This window comes from Brassica napus, chromosome C7 (assembly GCF_020379485.1).
Source record: "Brassica napus cultivar Da-Ae chromosome C7, Da-Ae, whole genome shotgun sequence".
Lineage (NCBI taxonomy): Eukaryota > Viridiplantae > Streptophyta > Magnoliopsida > Brassicales > Brassicaceae > Brassica > Brassica napus.
Window position 1 is genome coordinate 15,567,400 of NC_063450.1, and position 13,134 is coordinate 15,580,533.

Here is a 13,134-nt window from a genome sequence, read left to right on the forward strand (position 1 = left end):
GGGTCATGACCACGGGGCACGCTTCATGTGGGATCATCAAGATTTGGCATGGGTCGTGCTTCAGGGAAGGGGTGTGTAGGACCAAGGTTGGTTAAACCCTTTGTATAAGGAAGAACAAACCAAAATATGTTCGGGGTATTTGTCGCTGATCATGGATCTACCTTTCAAGAAGGGACTAAGTCATCCCTGTACAAACGGGTCAGATACTGGAGTTGTACCCCTAATGATCTCAAGGCATGGCAGAAATGTTCTAGGAAGGGAGACTGGCTCGGTATGGAAGTGACATATCCGAGCGCCGCACAGTCTTCCAAAAAAAGTCAGTGACAACTAGCTGTTGCCTTAAGTAACACTTACTTTAAATGATTTAGTTGGAATTAGGGGCAGCAAATATGTTTAGCATGGTTTTAGTTGAAAAGTGTGTCAGGAATCTTAAGTAACCACTGTGTAAATATAAGTCATAAAAATGGCTCATAATGTAATTATCTCTACAAATGAACTCAGAGGAATTTCCAAATATAACCAAATTTTTTTTTGAAATGCAAAAGTAAACCAAATATTCAATCAAATGCAAAATTAACCTAAATGGTTAGCAAAAGTTATTTTACGATTCTATCCTTATGAAGTCTACATTTAACATAAAGAAGTCTAATAGGTCGGGATTCCGAAGAAGTAGTCTTCTCAGAAAATTTATTTGGTAATTTGATTTATAATTTTATATAAAATATGTAACATAAATAATTTGTATAAAATTTATTATAAATCACCAATATATGAACCAATATGAGTTATATAAATATAAATTTAATTTATACAAAACAATTTGAAAGAATATATATTGGTTTGCTAACCATGTTTGTACAATGCTTATGGTTTGGTAACAATAAGTTGAAAGATGTATGTATTGTTAGGGTTAGATGTTAGATTTAGACTTTTTTTTTTTTTTTTTTTGTCAACAACATTACAGACTCATATAGACTCTGTAAACCACCCCGGGGGATATTGATCCATGTGGACGACGAAAGACGGTTGTGTTCTGGCACTGCGTGCTAGTTTATCCGCCTTTGTATTTTGCGTCCTTGGTACGTGTATAATTTCTGAACGTGTAAAACTCTCTTTCAGAATCCTGATATCTTCCAAATAACTTGCAAAAGCCGGCCATTCTTCTGGTTCCGAAACCATCTTCACCAATTGAGAACAATCCGTTGCAAACGTAACTTGGAATTGTCTTAAGTTCCTCATACATTCCATTGCCCATAGTAACGCCTCGAACTCTGCATGTAAAGGAGAGAGAGACGCTCTTACGTTCCTAGCTCCCATTAGGCCCTCAAATCCAGGTAAGGTACTGAACCAGCTCTGTCCAGAGAACATATCCTCCTCTTTCCATGATCCATCTGTAAAACACCATCTGCCTGTGATTGACTGAGGAAGCGTATCCTGAGTCTCTGTTCCCATCTTCTGATCCTTCATCAACTGTGCCTCAGCCCATATGATTGATTCCATCTCAGCCAATTAGACTTTTTGTTTTATCGGCTTAAATTTACATATAAGTGTTGAGTAATTATATCTTACAATATTTTAATATTTGTTACAATGACTAATTAAGAAATTTTGTGATATTAGAGTTTGGGGTTTGTAGTTTAGGATTTAGAGTTTGAGGTTTGGTAGATTTCAAATGAAGTCTACTTAGTTTTAGGGTCTAGTAGACTTATTATGTTAAAGTTATTTTTCACGTTTTCGTAATGTACATATATTTTAGATCTGAAAATTATCAGATAAAGTAAACTTCTGATGAAGTCTTCTTGCAACTTAAAGTTAGTAGACTTCATTTATTTCAAATGAAGTCTTACTTTAACTTAAATTTTAAGCATTCTTAATGAGAAGTTCACTAAACTATGATTTTAATTTTTTGGTTTTACGTTTTTCTAATAATTTTATCTTATTTTATTGGTATTCTTTTCCATGGTTTTCAAATCCTTCTCCTAAAAATTTTAGATTTACATCTATAAATTTTAAATGTATATTTTGTGTTGATTGAAATAAATTTATAGATTCAAACTCTATGTTTTTGTTTTTTTCTAAGTTTCTTAAAAATTTAAGTATTTTTAAGTTTTTTTTAAAATTCATAAAAAATTATATTTTTGAAGCTTTTTCCCAGATTTGAAGCTGTTTTCAATTTTTCTAAATGTTAACTTCTTAGATCTGAAAATTATCCAATACAATATTAATTTAGGCTTCATTAGAAGTTTACTAAAATATAATTTTAAATTTTTAACTTTATGTTTTTTTCATAATTTTATTTTATTTTTCAGGTATACTTTTCCAATGCTTTTATTATTCCCTCCAGAAAAATATAAGACTTAGATCTATAGATTTTAAATGTGTATTTTCAATTTTAATAGTAGATTTCAAATGAAGTCTACCAAAATGTTATTTTAGATTTTTTTATCTTATTTCTTATTTCCAACTTAAATATTTTATTAACATTCTCTTGTGAGATCTTATTAGCAGACATCGCTAGAAGATTTCATTAGCATGATTCATTTGAGCCATCAAATTATCAATAATCAAACAGACTCTGAAGAATATTAATACTTTTGTTTTGTAATGAATTATTAAAAAATATTTGTTTGTAAGTTATTTCTGATGCATAATTCTTAAATATAGTATCCATTTTTAGTTGTGGTTCACATGTATGGTATTATTAATTTTTGTTAGTTTTCAAATTCATCACAACATACTCTAATCAACAGAAAATTGGATCCACCATAAACAAAAACAATAACTAAAACACATGTGAGAACAAGAAAATCTATAAAGACTTCCCAAGAAATTTCAAGACTAAAACTAATCACAAAGACTTTCTAATAAGTTTCAAGTGTATACTTCAAACAATAAAACTAAAAAAAAAAAGATATCTAAGTAAATTTACACTTAGTAGTTAACAACCTAATCAAATAAGAAATTTGATATTTTCATAATTAGAACACATTAACTTTTCAAATTCATTCAAGATCATTATGATTCATTAACACACACTTTAACAACAATAAAATCGTGAAAAAATTGATGAATAATAGACAAACTCACCATATTATAAAATTTTCGACGTAGATTTCAATTGAAGTTTACTCTAATTGCACAAACTAGAATTCATTTGTATAATGTCATAGAAATTTATAATTTATTAGCTAACAACATAATCAAGCAAAAAATTTAATAGTTCTATAATTATAACATATTAAATTTTAAAATTCATTCAATACCATTATGATTCATTTAACACACACTGTAAACAATAAAATCTTGAAAACCCTTAGTGAATAATACACAAATTCACCTTTTCTAAAAAAAATCTATGTTGACTCCATGTGAAGTCTGCAATGAGTACACTCCATATGAAGTCTGCAATAAGTAGACTTCCGATTCAATCAACGCGGAAAGACTATCAAAGAAGTCTACTCTTTGGATTATTTTTTTGCAATTATAAAAATTTGTAAGTTGTTTTCTGTATTTGAAAAAATGTTATTTTATATGAGTAGACTTCGAGAGAAGTCTGCACAAAAAAGTGAGTTTTGTAATTGACCAGAATTTACTCAATAGTTAACTTTCAAAAGCATACCTTATATGCAGTCTTCACTTTTAATTTTTTTTAAAGTGTCAATTTTGCAATTGACCAAGTTTTACTTTATATGAATATATTTCATTGCAAATCTATAACCGTATAGATTTCATTTGAAGTATACTCTCAAAACTAACGGGTTAGTTTTGTGTTTGACCAAATATTCAATTAATTAAATAGTATATTTCATTTGCAGTCTACGTTTTTTACTAACATTAGTAGATATTAAATGAGGTATGCACTTTCATTATTATTGGTCAATCTTGTAACATTTTAGTCAAACACAAAACTAAATTATCTTTGTAGAAACAACAAAGTTTTCAGTAACATGGATGTTGATCCAAAAAATAATCTTAAATTGGCATAAACGAAATCTTTATTGTGGATTGAGGCACATGCTACCCTCACGCAAAGGGCCTCGCAAAATAGGCCGGTAGAGGTGACAACTTACGTTCTATATCGGGCAGACGGTATTTTACAGACAGTTCATGTAAAACCCAGGAAAACTTCTCAGGCAATGGTGGTATAGTACACTAGAGGTCTTTGATGGATTGATGGGGGCGCGGAATATAAGGGTCAGTCTTTCAACCCTTCACTCAAAAATAGAGGCACTCATTTGGGCAATGGAATGTATGCGGAGTTTACGTTAGTTTAATGTCACATTTGCAACAGACTGCTCTCAATTGGTGAAGATGGTTTCGGAACCATTAGAATGGTCAGTCTTTGCAAGTTATTTCGACGATATCAAGACCCTCAGAGAAAGTTTCCACAGCTCAAAGATCATTCATATACCCAGAACACAGAACAAGGGCGGACAGTGTAGCACACACTGCTAGGAGACAACCGTCGTTTGTCGTTCATATGATATGCAAAGTTACCAGCTTGGCTTGCAGAGTCTTCATGAGTCAGTTTATGTTGATGACAAAAAAGAGAGTAAACTTCATGCAACGTCTATTAAAAATCAAAGTTTTGGTGAAATGCAAAATTGATCTCTTGCAAATTTCTAAAGAAGCTCGTTGGATGCAGACTTCATATGAAGTTTTCTATGAAAAATCAAAAGTTTGGTCAAATGCAAAACTAACCTCTTATATTTAGATTTTTTCGTAAGTCTATCAAATATTTTTTGTTTTGTTATTAAAGGTAAAGACGTAGTGAAGTCTACGTTGCAAAAATATAAATTTCTTCAATTGCAAAATTAACAAGTGCGTTGACAAGCACATTGTTGATTAAGAATACAAATAAGCGTAGACATGCAAAATAATTTACTTTCAAGACACATATGTGAATAGTGATGACAACAATGTAAATAGTTATCATTTTCCGGTGTAAGTTCATTTTTAAACTTTTTTACCTTCCAAACTTTGAATATGAGCAAATAGAAGATGTTTTGATGATTCTTAGTGAAGAATTATAAAAATATAAAAGTTGTGTTTATGAAATTGAAAGTTATATAAGTATTTTAGATGAAAGTGAACAGGAAAATGAAAAGAAATGAAGTTTTGTTGGTCTAGAGTAAGAAGAAGATATATAGAAATTTAATGTTTAAGATTTAAGAGCTCTAACGTGATTGTTCATGGTGTTTGGAGATATTGATAATAGTGGTATAGTTGTAAAATAAAAAAAATGTTTAGGATTTTTATCTTTTTGTAATTTTCTAAAAAGAAAATAAATTAAATAGTAATGACATTTTTTTGTAAATGGCTCAAAAATTCAAGGATTGTATGAAAAAAATACGGTAAAATGTAGTAAACAAAAAAAAAAGTTACATTTCTATTTACTCCAATTTTTGAGTCATTTTTGGAAAAAAAAACTCCTATTAATTGACTTGTTACCTGAGTTATTTGACCAAACGGAGGGAGTCGTGTTAGCTTGTCACTAATCTTATCACCACTAAGTTGCATTTGCAACAACCACACTTTCAGTTTGGTAATTCTATTTAAAACTCAATTGGTTTTGACTTCGCGAAACATAATCTAGTTGAAAAATATCTGAATTACCTAAAAATAAATGGACTTCCAATATTTCCTCCTCCATTCATTATTCATTACTCAAGCCAATTGCGACACTTCGGGATCACTGTACAATTTACATTATTTTATATTATCGTGTAGTTTAGTTAAGTGGCTGATCGATTGTGCTGCGTTTCTAGTTGCGTTATTCAAACAAGATGAAATTATATGTTTGAGTGAGCTAATACATTTCATACTGTCACATTTAAAAACATATATCAGGAGACTGTAGCCATAGATCGAACAGCTTGATATTGGTGTCGAGTTCTACCATCAACCACAATTTAGCGTTGCCAATATAAAACTCGGAATCTATAATAATTGGAAACTCACTTAAACCACTCTTTTTATAATCAATGTATGATGGTTTAATGCTTTATGTAGGTCTAGGAGATTATGGTTCGAGTCGTTATGATTGCCCATTATAAGCATATGGAATCACAAGAATACTCAACAATTTACAAAAGTTATTGAGATTATAATATATTTAGTTTCCAATTACTAAAACTTCTATGACATTTCAACAGATTAATAAAAAAGGCAAGCCAATTTTCTGAAAAAAAAACATTATAGAAATATAAAAGAATTGTGTGTGACGTATTAAATATTAGCCGGAAAAATTAATTTTAATCATGGAGCTAAGGAATTAATGAAAAGTTTGGCAGCTAAGCAAGTGGATTATCTAATAAAATTAATCGAAGTAATGTTCATGTGTCTTGATTAACGGTGATAACCTAGCTAGACATGTGGCTGGTCTTATATGCCAAAAGTAAATGTCAAAACAAAGTCTTGATTGTTAGAGTGTTTTATGGTTTTTAATTTTAAATTTGTTTATTTTTTTTTAACTTTCGGGTTTTAGATTTGGGTTAAGTTTTTTGTATAATTTCAGGCTTTTACTTTTAGTTTTTAGACTTCTGTTTGTTTGAAATCTTGGTTTTGAAATTTATAATTTTTTTTATTTTCTGTATATTTTAGGTTTTTTAAATCTTGAATGGTTTTAAAAATAATTTTTAGACTTTAGGTTTTTGAGTTTTTGGTTTCATATTTTTGATAAATTTTTAAATTTATATTAAAAAAAATATGATTGATACTTTTGTTGAGCTTTTGGTTTTTACCTTTTAACTTTTTATCTCTAAATATTATGTTTTGAAAACATTTTGTACATTTAAGTTTTAGGTTTTGAATTATCTATTTATTTATTTTTCTTTTCTCTTATAAGTTTTTATATCCAGGTAGAAATGAGAAAAAAATACAATTAAAACTAAATAAAAATATCTACAAATTCAGAACAATACAGACTAAGCTAGCGGTGCCAAGATTAAACTGTTACAATGTATATATAAAAAGAAAAAGATTGACACCAAGCAACTTGCTGGAGCTGACTGCCAAGCGATTTGGAGAAAATCGCCTTCAAGACTCTCCACAAACCTAGCTGAGAACAGAGAAAATACTTGAGAATCTATCACTGTAATGATCATTTGCTGCTTCAAATCTAAAATATCCTAAAGACGAAAAGGAGAGAAACAACCCGATAAATCAAACTTTCAGGGACAAGAAACCAAAAACGAAAGAAAGTTTTCTAACCAAAAACGAAAGAAAGTTTTCTAACCCAAACGATCGGAGAGATGTCAAAAAGTTTAGTTGCCTACAAAAACAAGACAAAATCTCTATTTAAAATTATTTTAAAAAACTTTTGTGAAAATATTATTAAAAACTAAAATAATAGTTTTACTTATTTATAATTAAATAAAAAACATTTATGAAATAATGCATAAGTGTGTTATATCATAATTTTTAGAAAATACATTGTTATAAATTATTATAATAGAGATGTGTAAAAGTATGAAAACTTTTCTCTTATACAAAAATGATATTTTGTTAAAGTTAAATGAAGAAAATAGTAATATTGATGAAAAAAATACTAATAGCAATTTTGTTGAAAATCTATAAGGAGTGGTTTTGGTTTTTGTTTAAAAGGTGAATTTGTTTTTTGAAAATCAGTTTCCTGAATTACAAGAAAATTATTTATCCAAGACCTTAGAATGGTTGATAAAGTGATTATCTGAAAAACAAAAACCAAAGTATACGTCAAAATCTTGAAAAAAAAATCAAGGTCCGAACGTGCTTGAGTAATGCCCTCATTAAACTTCCCACTATTTCCATATATTAGTCTTTTTTTTCTCTTTTTGTACTCTCTCTGAAAAATAATTTTGGGTTTCATTCTTTTTCAGGATCCATGTATATTTCTTTTAATTGTGGCCATTGGATTTTTTTTCATTCAAGAAATTCTTCTTTTCTACTTCATTCAAGAAATTCTTAAATCTTAAAGTCGATAATCTATTTCTTTTTGTGTTAATATGAAAAAATTATTTGAGACAACCCTCATATGTATCAATAAGTTTCAATGCACATGGGGCACAAATAATATGTTTTTTCTTTTCCAGCCGCACAAATAAAATGCTCGAAATATATATATACTTGATGCATTCTCCTAGCTAGTGATAATACTTGATGCATTGGATTTATGATGGTGAACTATTAAACTTTAAGAAGTCAAGCTGGTTTTATATATTGATAAATAATATGAAAATATATAGAGACGTCAGTGTAGGCCACAATGTTCTTTGCGCTTGAATTTGCATTTATATTTTTCATACTATAATTTGCTAATCATCAGAATGAATAATCAAAGATAAATCAAATTTATATTATTATTTCCTCTCTCACAAGAATGATAAAACATAATAATGCGCAAAGGTTACGCGTTGGAGAATGTTAAAGTGGATTGGATTAAGCACCCTTTTACGACGAGGTAAAATAGCCGACCCATGTATGGATTGCATTTTGCCGGTCAGGTTCCTCTAGCTTTTTCCAAATCGGGCTTACTATTCATAATCGGTTCGTAGGTAACCATTATATAGCCAGTCACACTAACAGATTTAACCAATTAAAATTTTATTTGACACCAACTCTGATCTCACCCAAAACTTTGCAAAAGTGTATTTTTGGTGAATATCGATAATTCCTCTAGAATTTCCTTATACTTCTCTCGAGGAGTCAATAAATCTAAATGGTTATGACGGATAACCATATATCAATAGATTCGGATAGACTTATAATTGATGGTGTTTTGTTTTCTAACAAAATTTCAAATTGATGGATTGACGAAAAAGAAACAAATGATTGACAAAAAAAAAGCATTTAGTGTAAACAACTAGAAAATAATATAAACATAGTAAGCGGTTTGTTTGGGTAAAGATACAAACACAAATTCAGGTGAGTCAAGTCTTCTTAGAAATTCAATCTGTTTTCTTTTTCTTTTTTGCAAAAGTTTTTTTTTTTTTTGCAAAAGAAGTTTTCTTTTTCTTTTAATCGTAAAACTATGCTCCAATAAGAACGCTCTAAATTTTGTTTGTTCTTTAATTTGTTTGTTTAATTTGTAATTCCTACAAAAAAAAGTGGATATTGGCATGTTGCATATAATTTTATTTTTATATTGGATGTTAGTTATAGTACTTGACCTAAAAAAGAATAACTCGGTTCAACAGAACGTGTGTTGCATCTATCCATCGTCGAATTATAAACCTTATAACTAATACATTTTTTTGAACACATCTTTTTAACTAATACATAAATTCGACTTTTCGTAGACAAATCAGTCACATGCTCTGAGATTATGTTAGTTTGAGAACCATCCCTTTTCTTTGCGTCGATATAGAATACGGGTATGTACATTGTATTTAGAAACATGCAGATACATTTATTCAGGCATGTCATAATCCATAACCACGACGTCAAAACTCTTATTATAAGACGTTACCTAATCTCAAATTTATGCAACTCGGCCACTTAAATGAAAACTATCAATTTTTTCAACATATTATATAGATATCCAAGCTTCAAAACTAGACGTGGTTGCCATGCATTTTGTAGTACCCGAAACGACGGGCATAAGCAAACTTATAATTATGTTGACTAATTTTTTCATCAAGAATTATTGTACGTCATATTCATATCTATTACGTTTTTTCTGTAAGAATATCAATTAGGTAGTTCAATGATTAATTTTCTGTATTTTAGGATTGCAAAACGTACATTCCAAGTTGTTCACTGTAATTTCGATTATTATTGTCATTTTAATCATTCTAAATGACATTTTTATGATAAAGAGGTTTTGGACTCGTGAACTTATACACCTCTTCTCATTGTCCAGCTCTTTCCTCTTCTCTATCCAGTTAGCTAGGGAAATTTGTATATGATCTTCTAGGTCATTAGGTTGCTTTCTCCTTTCCCTTCTACTTTGTTTAGTTTTATTTTTCATTTCTTTACCCCTAGTCTATCTTTGTAATTTCTGTAACAAAGAAAAGCTTTGGTATAAATTTAAACATTTAGACCTAAAAAAAAAACTTATACATCTCGTAAGACAAGACTGAAACCATATATTTAACAATAAAAATATACTCTTTCCAATGTGAACAGAATCGGTGATCTCAAGGTTTATACGTTTTTGTTAACCAAGAAACTTAACCACTAGATCAACTTATCACTGATCTTAGAAAAAGTTTTGGGTTTTAATTAATGTTTTAAAGGATATGAAAATGAACGAAAATATATTTTGCATGTGGTTTTTTGTTTGAAACTAAACTACTAACCATAAATATTAAACAACTATAAAATATGATGTACGCTTTTACACAATGCTTTTGTGTGTTTTTTTCTCAAAAAAAATGAATTAAGTTTTTTTTTCAAAACACAAAACACGATGAGAAAAGTATTAAAAATGGCCAATCAATTTTTGTCGAAGCTAGATTTGATTATAAATATACTATTATCAAGAACAAACTGATCTAGAAAAGACTCCATGTTACTAAATATTTATGTCTCATAGTTGATTAATATTTTGATAGTATGATGCATATCTAAATGATATAAAGTACAATATAAACTCTGCAAATTAATATTTGATTAATAAAGAAATTTGTTTCTAAGTTGTACTAGTACAAAAATCGATAAAATAAGAAGATGATAATATTTTAAAAACTCTCAAATATATATATATATATATATCATTAAAACCATGATTAATAATTACTATGTATAAAATTTATATAAACATAATAAAAACAATTTAATTTAAATTTTTTAATAAATGGATTTTATTTTGAAATTTATATTTAGTTTTAAATTTTTTTGTTATACTATTGAATTACATAAAAAGTGTTTGTATTCAGTTACACATATTCAAGAAGTATAAAATATATAAAATGTTCTGATAGAAATACATGAGATTTAAATATATAAATTTAATCGATATATTTTGAATTAAAACATTTTTCCTTTTAAAATAAGTTTATAAAATATAAATCTATAAATATTTTTTAAAAACTAATAAAACTAAAAACTAATAAATTCTTATAACATAAGTCGGGTACGTTATTGATGCATTGTGTAGTCTTATGTACGGGATTTTTGTTTTTTTTTTTTAACTTTTGTTTTTCCGTGTTGTATATAATCTATATTATAATAGATTGATTAGGTTGATATGAGAATAACCGGTGATTTCTTATGTGTTGATATTTCATATCTTATGTGTGGACGTCTAAAAGAGTTTCTGATTTATCTTCATGAATTCGACATCTAGCAACATTTTTTCCACGAATATGTCGGACAGAGACCCACATATCCGCTGAAATTCAACATATGATATGCTGACTAATTGTCATCCTCATTAGCTATCCAGTAAATCCGCAAATTGTGCAAGTATAAGAAAATAATTATCTACCACAGTTTAGAAATTCCAAACAATAGTGAAACTTTTTATTAGACATAGAGCAAGCGAATATACATAACCCTATAAATATGGTCAAGCGAGATGTTTTAACAGAAATAAAAAATGAATCTCCATGAGCTCCTCTCAAGTCTATGCAAACTCTCTTAGTCCGTCCAAGAAGCTGTGTTTCTTTTTCATGGTTGTTCATGTAGTTGTCGGCTGTGTAAATGATTTTGTTCACCTCCTCCTCGAAACTATCTATGTGTTATAATTCGGATTTGAAGTCTGGGAAATTAGTAAATCCCTCCATGGCGTACATGTCTTAGTGGACAATTTCGAAAAGTAGAACAAACAACAAAGAAAAATTATATTAATCAAGTTTTCAGTAGGACTATGAAATTCTATCAATTTAAAGAGTTTCAATGATACACGACACTGAATAGATCGATTTAGAGTGTAATGGTTTATCATCGGAGGTGAGAGTTAAGCGACGAAGTGGGAGAACCCTAGGCCCTAGCTTAGAAATGGTGAAAAAGAATAGACGATTAGGAGACTTTTTTGGGTCTGTCTGACGCATCAGCTTTTACCTTTTAAGGCTTATGTAGAAACTGGGTGCGATAGGTTGCGAGATAATTGAAATGACCCAACAACCATTAATTCATTACATAGCCATGTTCGAAAACTCACCACCGATGGCCATAAAAATAACCGGAAAACGTAACTCGGGCACCAACGGTGAGATTTAGACTGATTCGGTCCGAAAATTGGGATTCTTAAAAAAATTAATTTTTACTCGTTTCATCCTATAATCGAGTAGTATATATAAAGATTCATGATGTATTCATGAAAATGGCAAAAAACGAAGAAATTGATGTATAACTCGTGAAAAATTATGAGCCGTCAGAGTCAATATTGTAGAAAACCTAAATGTCTAAGAGGAAGACGACTTGTAAAAGTCATAATTGTCTTTAATTAAACATAATCATAAAAACATCCAAAACTCTCATGGTTTCTATTCGAACTCGGGTTGTTAGCCTTTTTAAAGATATGTAAACCGTTGCACTAAGTGATATTTATTGTAAGTTTTTACGAATAGATAATATAAAACAAAAGTATAAAGATGAGTCCCAACAAAATAAATGAAATGCTGAGGTGGACATTTTTAGGAGTGAGAAAAACCCAACTATTATAATATAGCTTTGACATTAATTTATAGAGTTTTGTGTATTTTTTTAAACCACGAACAGTTAGCAAGGGTACATTTTTCTAAGAAATTAACTGAAAATATATGTAAATATGATTACAACGGTAGAAAACTAGGGAGTATTAAAATAACTATTACAAAATATGCACTCTAACAAAAAATACTTTAGATTATCGAGAAGTATATACAACTAGATTAAGACCCGCGCCTTGCGCGGGATAAACATTATATATAAAAATTATTTTATGTATTATATGTTCTTACATATTATGAAATAATAAATATATATTGAATAATTAAAACTCAGTAACTATTACATATATAATTAAATTAGTGCGAATGTATAAATCAAATTTATTAATCTAAACAATTTTTTAAAAAATTTGATAGGATATGTAATTAAATTTAAATGATATTAACATACATATTATATTTTTAATATTAATGTCTATTAAATGATGCTTTCTACTCATATGTTTTTTTGATCATGTGTATCTTTAATAGCAAAAACTTTAAATTACTGATAACAAAA